Below are 9,734 nucleotides of genomic sequence, written 5' to 3' on the forward strand. Positions count from 1 at the left end.
GGGGAGGGGTGGTTCTTTGCTCTTACTATTGTCAAGTTGGGCATAGAAGGCATTGAGTTCTTTGCCATCTGCTACTTCACTGGATTTGGTGATGTAGCAGGTTATGGCTTTTAGGTCCTGCCACAGCTATCAGTTGTCCCTTGTTGCTTCCATTTTCCTCTGGAATCTCCACTTTGCCCAGGATACAGTTTTTTTGCAGGTCATACCTGCTCTTCTGTATTGATCTATATGTCCAAACTTAAATGCCTGTGATCTGGCTCTCAGCGCATTCCAGATTGCATTGTTCACCCATGGCTTCTGGTTGGGGAACACTCTGAACAATTTGATGGGGTTCACAATAGATGAGAGTGCAATTGAGTGATAGATTGAGGCAGCTCCCTCTGCTCTTCTTGGCCACCGGGATGATTGATGACCTTTTGAAGCAGATGGGGACCTTTGACAACAGCAATGAGAGACTAATTGAAAATGAAAATTGAAAATCCAGTCATGGCAAGGACAGTGAGATGATGTGTGGACCTGGTGGGCAAATTGAAGTGGGTCGAAGCTGGAGTTAGTGTGAGATGTGATCAGCCTCTCGAAGTATTTCATCAGGGTGGACATCAGAGCCACCAGGTTAGAGGAGGTCAATCAGGTTTCAAGGAACATGGCAATCATGCACCAATTCTCCAAAAGTCTCCCCATGTGTTCCTAAGGGTCCTTTTCACAGCAGCAATGCTGAGGAAGTGGGCTCAGTGAGTGTCCTTTTAAGCAGTTAGCATCCCTTTAAATAGTGAGTATCCCTTTAAGTAACACCTGAAATTCAAAAGACCATTGAAGTACAAGCCCCTAGACGCTAAGCATCTAAGAATTTTATTTAAATTCAGACATAAGGCACAGTAAAAGGTCCTTCTGACCCACAAGCCCATACCACTGAAATATACCAATTAGCCTCCAAGCCTTGTAGGTTTTGAAGGGTGGAAAGAAACCAGAGCACCTGGAGGAAACCCACGCAGTGATGGGGAGAATGTACAAACTCTTTCCAGACAGTGCCGGATTTGAACCCGGGTTGATGGCACTGCAATAGTGGGCTGGAAGGGCTCATTACCGTGCATATGTCTATATTTAAAATTTTTTTTAAATTTAAAAATCACATGTTAGTGCTTCAGTATTTTGGCCTCTTAAACACCTGAAAACTCCCAGAACATCTCTGAACTGTGCCATAGCTTTGTACGTACTCCACGCGCTAAATGAAGAAAGGTCATTTTTTTTTCTCTCCAGCACATGTTCCACTTCTGTTGACAGATCTGCTTCATTTTTTTTTGCTGCTAGGTCATGCTTAGAGGAACAATTTTCAAACTGCAGGTTTTCTGTTGACTCTCCATTTTTCACAAGCCAGCAGCTTTTGAAGCTTCATCGTGTAAGAGATGCAAAACCCAGACAGGAGGAAAAATGCACCAAGCCCAGCTAGCGTAGAAATTTACAACTGTGCGATGTCATACTGCACCAAAGCACTTGCCCTCATCATTATTCCCCAGTAGTACGGTGAAGGGGTGGAACCACATATCTTTTATGTGGTGACATGCTTCTGGATTGCCCTGAATGAAGCACTCAGATTTTCTAGCTTTACCCCAATAACTACACAAAGAATGAATTGAAACCCTAAATGCTCTAACAAATTATTTCAGCTCTCTTTCCAATGCGATTTATGTATTTCAATGCATATTAATCAAACAGTTTTTAATGCCCAGAATTTTTGCAGGAAATGATGAACAGTTATTTGAAAAAGAGACAATGCTATGACAAGCTCCTGAAACTTTAGCAGAAGGTAACCACGATTTGGGCCTTCAACTGGTCATTTGTGAGCTCGTGGGTTAGAGGAGCTTTTGGCTTATTCTGTGTGGCTATAGCATCTGATACTGTGCATTTGTTGACAGATTTCTTTCAGCAATATTGTCACATGGAGGCAGAGCAGAGTGTTTGAATAGCATTCCTGCCTCCAGGCATACAATTTACCCCTCAGTTGCTGCTGTGACTGCCTTCTGTGTTTTCGGAATATTTAAAGGAAGAGGAGATGAGGGGTTAATGTCGGAAAGTGGTGCTGATCGGAGGATCAGCCATAAATGGGGGTGAAATGTGTTGAAAGAGCTGCTCCTTCTTCTATTTGTTATTCTCTTATCACATGCAGAATGTTCTGCAACGATTCATCAGAGTTGTGATACATAGTCTAGTGACCTTTCAGTGGAATCTCAGACTTGTAGGATTGCACATTATAAAAAGAGGCCATTTTGACCTTCTTATTGATTTATTCATTTTCTGAGACCTGTACACTGCTGCCCAGACCAGCCCTAATTGCCTATGAGAAGTGAGCCTTCTTCCTGAACTACTGTAGTCCTTCAGGTTAAGGTGCCTCCACTGAACTCTTGGGTCAGGACCTGTAGGATTTAGACCCAAAGATGATGAAGAGCTGATGATATATTTACAAAGCGTTAGCGTAGCTGTTAAGGCAACGCTGTTACAGTGCCAGCAACTTGGATTCGAATCTGGTGCTATCTATAGAGTTTGTACATTCTCTCAGTGTCTGCATGGGTTTTCTCTGGGTGCTCTAGTTTCCTCCCACCCTTCGAAATGTACTGGGGTCATAGGTTAATTGGGGCATTTCGGCGGCACGGGTTCATGGGCTGGAAGGCCCTGTTATCCATGCTGTGCATCTAAATAAAAAATTAAATTTTTTGAACAATACCATACAGCAGAAGGCCCTTCCGGCCCATGAATCCCCTGTCTTGCAAATTACACCCAATGAGCCTACCAACCTACATTTTTGGATGATGGGTGGAAACCAGAGCACCCTTGAAAATCCAATGCTGACATGGGATAACGTACAAACTGCTTACAGACAGTGTCGGATTCAAACCCAGGTCGCTGGCACTGTAATTGCGTTGCGCTAATCGCTAAGCAGGATGACTTGCAACTTTCATGGAAACAATTGACTTGACCGGCTGGTGGTTGAAATTGTGGCTTTACTGTTGGTGCAGGCAATGTGAGTATGTTGGCCATACACATGGCAGCAGTGGTGGAGTTAGGGCTTTGGAGCTATCCGCTTGGTCCCATTTCTGCCTATTTTCCTAACTTGTTTCCATCCTGACATTTACTCAGTTCACTTTGACAGCTTCTAATCAACATTAGAAGCAGAAAGGAGATTTTACAGGAGGAGCAGCATCTGTGCATGAAGAGAAAAATAGAATTGCAGTTAAACCCCCTGTTATCTGGAATTCAAGCAAACTCAAGCAACCGGCAAAAAAAAATCAAGAAAAATAAGTAGGTAAAATATACAGGTTAAAAATTAGCGCTTCGTCTGGATGCTGGATACCAGGGATTTTACTGTAATGTGATTTGTTGATGAGCATAATATTTTGCCAATCATCTTAAATCTGTGATCTCTGGTCATTGATTTGTTGGCCATTGAAAGAGGCTTCTTTTCATTTTATCATAATCTGTCATGATTTTAAATGCATTCAAATCTCTTCTTGTCCCTCCCTGCTCTAATAACCTTGCTTCGCCATCATTCCACTTCATAATCATCCCTCAAAAGGATCCAGATCCAAAACATTGACTGGCCATTTCTTCCCATGGATGCTCTCTAATGTGCTGACCAGCAATTCTTTGTCCACTCACTATTATTGAGACATAGTTATCCTTGCTCAGATGACATCACCACCACTTGTATCTTCAAGTTCAATTTTATTGTCAGATATCCAAAGATGCAGCGTGCTGTTTTGCGAGCTGACCAGTTGGTCATCTCATACTTAGCACAATAAAGTTACAGAGATCAGTTGTAATGAAGGCTACAGGATTTGAGGATTCATTCAGCAGTCTGATAACTGCAGGAGATATCAGGGGATGGGAGGGGGGCGTTGTGTGATTCAGTCTCTCTATATCACTACCTTATCACAGACATCCCCCATGCTTTCTCCCTCCATCCCCTGGCTCTGAAACAAAAACATATTTTATTTCTAACCTTGTTTGGCTCTCATGAAACATCGTCAATCTGAAATGTTTACTCTGCTTGTCTCTACACAGATGCTGCCTGACCTGCTCAGTATTTCCAGTATTATCTGTGTTATATTGAACAGTGCTTGACAAGAGGACAGGCCAGTTGGGCATGAAATCAGATATGATGGAGAGGACAATACAGATGATTGCCCGGGGTCATGGTGGAGACTGGTTCAATAGGGGCTTTCTAAAGACTCTTAGATAGGCAGAGGATGTGAGAAAATAGAAGGTTATGGGTGTGAGATAGGTTTACATAGGTCAACACAACGTAGTGGATCGAAGGGCCTATATTGTGCTGTATGTCCTATGATTTTACCCCTTTGAATCAATTACTCCTGTTGTAAATGCAAGTGGGCACAGCACCCATAGGAAATGAATGGCTGGCACCCATCAATAAGAGGAAACCACTGGGCATTCTACACTGGCCTCAACTGGTGAACAGGGCACATTCGACGTTGCTCTCGTAGAATTGCCCCCATGCAACAAGGGAAGCTCATGGGTCTGACCCAAAAACACATCCCTAACAGGAGCATGAAAGCCCGCTCGAGAGTAGGTTACTGGGGGAGTAACCCCCTGTTATCTGGAGAAATCCCACTTCAATTTGCCCACCAGGTCCACACATCATCTCACTGTCCTTCTACGCTCCAACGTTTCAAATATATCTGCACTTTGCAGCAAAGGCTTGTTTTTCTTCAGGCTGAGTAATGACGAGGGCAACTATGGTAACCCTGGCCGCCATATTTATCTCAGATTAGAATGGCCTTAAAAAAAGAAAATAATTAAAAGTTTGGGCAGCACATTTAGTGCGACATTAGTGCAGTTGTTTTTCTTACTCATACATTGAGGAAGGGGTTGAGGCCCGGAGCATCAGTAATAATTCTTTACCTCCTACAGACATTGTAAGACCTGTTGAGTTCCTCCAACATTTCTGTGCTTTGACTATTACAGAGCCAGTGACCCGGGTTTGAATCCAGTGCCATCTGTAAGGAGTTTGCATGTTCTCCCCGTCTCTGCGTGGGTTTGCACCAAGTGCTCCGGTTTCCTTCCATGTACCAAAGTCATTCAGGTTAGTAGGTTGACTGGTCACATGGGAGTACTAGGGTGGTGCAGGCTTATGGGCCAGAAGGGCCTGTTACCGTGCTGCAAAATATTGATATAAACTTTTGAAGAATTATAGTTTTTTTCCAATTTTCCATGCACGATCATTCAAATGGTGCAATACTGCAAATTGAGAAGAACCTGCAATGTTGTTGACTTATTACATAAACATGACACAGCTTTAATAGATTCCCCATTGTTTGCTGACAATATTTTAATTGTTACCTTGGTGACAAAACTTCATAAGGATGTATAATTTTCTTTCTGATACATTGTAATTAGAAACACTTAACTGCAGTTAAAATGCATCTTAATTAAATTCAGAGAGTGGTGTGCTATTCAATTTAAACGTCTGACAAACAATGGTTAATTTCTCCATTCTAACTGTTCCCACTCTGTAGCTCTCTGCTGCCCCCTTGCAGGGATAGAATGTGCCATCAATCTCCAGCTCTCTTCTGGTTCTCTGCAAATGCCGTGTCTTTTAGGTTCTGCACACATGCCAAAAAAATCTTCTAGGCCTTTGTCTCAATTCCTCCCATGGATGTCAGTGCACCTTCACTTTGGGAAGATGTCTGTAATCCAAAGATGCAGCAATCAGTGTTGGCGAAGATGTAAAAACAAATGTTTTGCTATAAAATATGGCTGATGATTAGTGTTAAACAGGAAAGTCTACAGATGCTGTGACTGTACTGCCATACACAAAAATGCAGGAGACTTGCACGTTTGTGTATTGCCTATCTCCCGTATGTGAATCAATATATTTTTAGTGCACAATAATTACCATAAAAAGTGGAACGTCAGAGTAAAGTGATTATTTATTTCATTGACCATTACTTTTGGCAGAAGGCGACAAATTGGTTCACCTTGAAGGAATGTGACTGTTTAAATAGAGGTATTTAAAAAATTTGTGCACTCTTTAAATCGAACATTCACGGAGTTTCATTGAGCTTTTTGTTCACCACTTTCAGAAATTAGTGTTACAAAACAGGGCAACATGTTTAGTGCAGGCTTTTACAGCTGTCAACCATGTGTTGAAACCAGAGCTGTCTGTAACAACGTTCTCCATTTTCCCATTCAGCTCCACTGCCTGGCCTTCTCCCCATAATCTTTAATGCCCTGGTTAATCAAGAACCTGTCAATCTCTGCATTAAATGCACCCAATGACGTGGCATCCACAACGGCTTGAGGCAACAAATTCCATAGATTTGCCAGCCTCTGGTGAAATAAATCCCTCCACATTTACGTTCGATGCGGATGCCCTTTGTGCATTGTACCAGAGTCATGTTTGGGTTAACTCACTGATTTGGCCCATCAACTTTCTTTTATCCTGAATGTGTTTGCGTATGTATGGAAATAGATATTAAATAATCACCTATCCAATAATATCTATTTCCATTTATATACACATTTATTTTTTTTAATTAGACATACGTACATATATCGAAGATACTCTATGTATAGATTCTTATGGTTATATTTGCATAAAGTTTAAAATGAATAAATATGCAGATTAATATTTATGATTCAGTTTGCATATTTAATAATCATCCAATTATAGCTGATGAGAAATGTGTATGGAACTATTGAAATTTACAGCCGCTACACATGTATGTATGCTTCTATCAATGTTGAATCTGTTTATGTTTAAATGTGTATGTGTTTTTACATGTGTGAGTACGTGTACATGCATCTGTCACTGTCTTGATACCCTCGGGCTGATGTGGGAGAGCTCTGCACCATTTTCCGGAAGCTTTGGAATATTGTAATTTGTCTGGCACCAAGTGGTAGCTGTCAGTACTGCAGAGGCTGCAACATTCCTAATTTTAGTAATTAAACAATAAAAAGAGCAAAAAGTTGATTAATTAGTTAATGGCCATTGGGTTTCATTTCAATTTATAATTTTAAATAAAAATGAGTTTCAAAGTAATTGACAAAAAGTAGAGTTGAAAAGGGAAAACTTTTTGCTGTTGTTTTTGTTCAGAAAATACCTGTTTAACTGAAGCAAATATGAATTCCAGTACAGATTTGCAATGAACAATGTTATGACAATAAATTCATCAATCATCAGCTTGAAGCAATTCTCAAAGGTTGTTACATACATAGAACCTTCATCAACATGCCCAGTGCTGCTTCCCTTAAAGAACCAAACAGTAACAGTCAAAGCTGTGTCTGAAACAACCGCAGAGGCTACAGTGGAAACAGTGGTTGGTCGGCATAGCAGGGCAACAATGGTGATTGTAGTGCAAAACATTAAGGTGCCTGAGAAACTCAGGAGGTCACGCAGCATCTAGAGCAGTGGTTTTCAAACTTTTTCTTTACACTCACATACCACCTTAAGTAATCCCTATGCCATAGGTTCTCTGTGATTAGTAAGGACCTTCGCCTCAGCCGCCCACCTGTCTGAGTTCCCAATGCCTTGACTGTGGACTCTTGCCAAGACCCCAGCTGCCTACCCATTTGAACGTGGACTTGCCATCTAGTTCCAGCCGTCTGCCCACCCGTCGCCCATCTGAGCTCCACACCATGAATGACACAAGGACTTACCTCAGTCAAAAGAAGCATGCGTGTAATAGTCAATCCCTAAATTTTACCCTAAATATTGGTCCACAAAATTCAATTATTACATGTGCATATATTGTAAACTTTACCCCTGAGCCTCCTTCACTGCAGGAAACACCCCAGTCTCCCTTCGTAACTCAAGCCTTCCAGTCCAGGTAACATTACTGTGAATCGTTTCTGCATCATCTGCAGCTTAACTTCCAGAATCTCATCAACTTGTTGGCTACTAACAGCAATGGCATCATATTTACTTCTGGGTGTGGTCAAAGGAACCTGGATCCACTTAATGTTAAATGCATGCAGTAAACATTGCTTTAAGAGAAGATACATCTGGACAGCATTGTCATGGCGGTTAGTGCAACATCTTTACAGTGCCAACAATTGGGGTGGGGGTTCAAATCCAACACTCTCTGTAAGGATTTTGTACATTCTTCTTGTGTCTAGGTCCTCCGGTTTCCTTCCAATGTTCAAAGCCTACTGTGGGTGTAGGTCAATTGGCTGTAAATTGGGCAGCATGGACTCATGGGCTGAAATGGCCTGTAACTGTACTGCACGTCTAAATCTACAATATTAAATTCCTGTTCTGAAACTTCCTTGGAAGGCATCCTTCGCCAGTTGTGTTAATGTTGAGGAGGGGTAACAATGGCCAAGCCACCAAGCTCGAGAAGGTGGTAGAGACAGATGCTCCCACAACATTTGAGAAACATCTGGATGAGGATTCCAAACAGGCTATAAACCAAACACTGGTAAATGGAATTACAATAGATAGGTATCAAATGGTAAGCATGTACATGATGGGTCAAAGGGTCTGTCTCATATTTGGTTATCCCAGAATAGCTCATTATGAGAGGAATTGTGGAAAATAGAAAAGAGCAGTAGAGGTAGAGGTGGAAGCAGACAACGTAGCTTGTCTATGCAGGTGATTTCTTTTTAATTGAGACATGCATCATGGAAACAAGCCCTTTTGGCCCATGAGCCCATGCCGCCTAATTACACCCAATTGACCTACCACCCTGATACATTTTTGAATGATGGGAGGAAACTAGAGCCCCTGGGGTAAACCCACGCAGACATGGGGAGAACATGCAAACTCCTTACAGATTTGAACCCCAGTCCTAATCACAGCCGCTGTAACAGCATTGCACTAACCTCTGCACTCATCGTGCCATCCCGGAAATTTTCCCAGGACGGGAATAGCAAACACTAGAGGGCATCTGTACAAAGTGATGGAAGGAAAATTTTGGGGAGAAATTTGGGGTAGGTTTTTTTACACACTTCAAGTCAGCTCCATCATTCAGATTATGGCTGATGTAGTTTTCCGTACAACCCCATTCTCCAGCCTTTTCCCCATTACTTTTGACACCTTTATTAATCAATAACATCAACCTCTGTTTTAAATATACCATTGACCTGGCCACAGCCATCTGTGGCAACCAATTCTACAGATTCACAGACTCTGACTGAAGAAATGTCTCTTCCTCTCTGTTCCAAAAGGACATCCTTTTATTTTGAGGTTCTTCACTCTGGTCCCACTACTGGAGATGCCTTCTCCACACCTATTCTATCCAGCCCTTTCCATATTTGCAATGTTTCAATGAGATTCCCCCTCAATCCTTCTGAACTCCTGCAAGTACAGGCCTCAAACACTGGTTATACGTTAACCTTCTCATCCCTGAGATTATTCATGTAAACCTCCTCTGGACCTCTCCAACACCAGCGCATCCTTTCTTAGAGTACTGCTCACAATACTCCAAATGTGGTCTGACAAATGCTTTATAAAGCCTCAGTATCACAACTTTGCTTTTATCTTCTCATTCTCTCGAAATGAATTCTAATAATGCATTTTCCTTCCTTGCTACTGACTCAACCAGTCATTTAACCTTCAGGCAATCCTGCACTAGGATTCCAAAGTCCCTTTGGTCCTCCACTTTTTAAATTTATCTCTCCCCATTCAAAAATAGTCCTCTTCTTTATTCTTTCTACTAAAGTGCATGACCATACACTTCCCTACTCTGTGTTCAGTTTGTCACTTCTTTGCCCATTCTCCC

Source organism: Narcine bancroftii, chromosome 9, assembly GCF_036971445.1.
Source record: "Narcine bancroftii isolate sNarBan1 chromosome 9, sNarBan1.hap1, whole genome shotgun sequence".
Taxonomy (NCBI): domain Eukaryota; kingdom Metazoa; phylum Chordata; class Chondrichthyes; order Torpediniformes; family Narcinidae; genus Narcine; species Narcine bancroftii.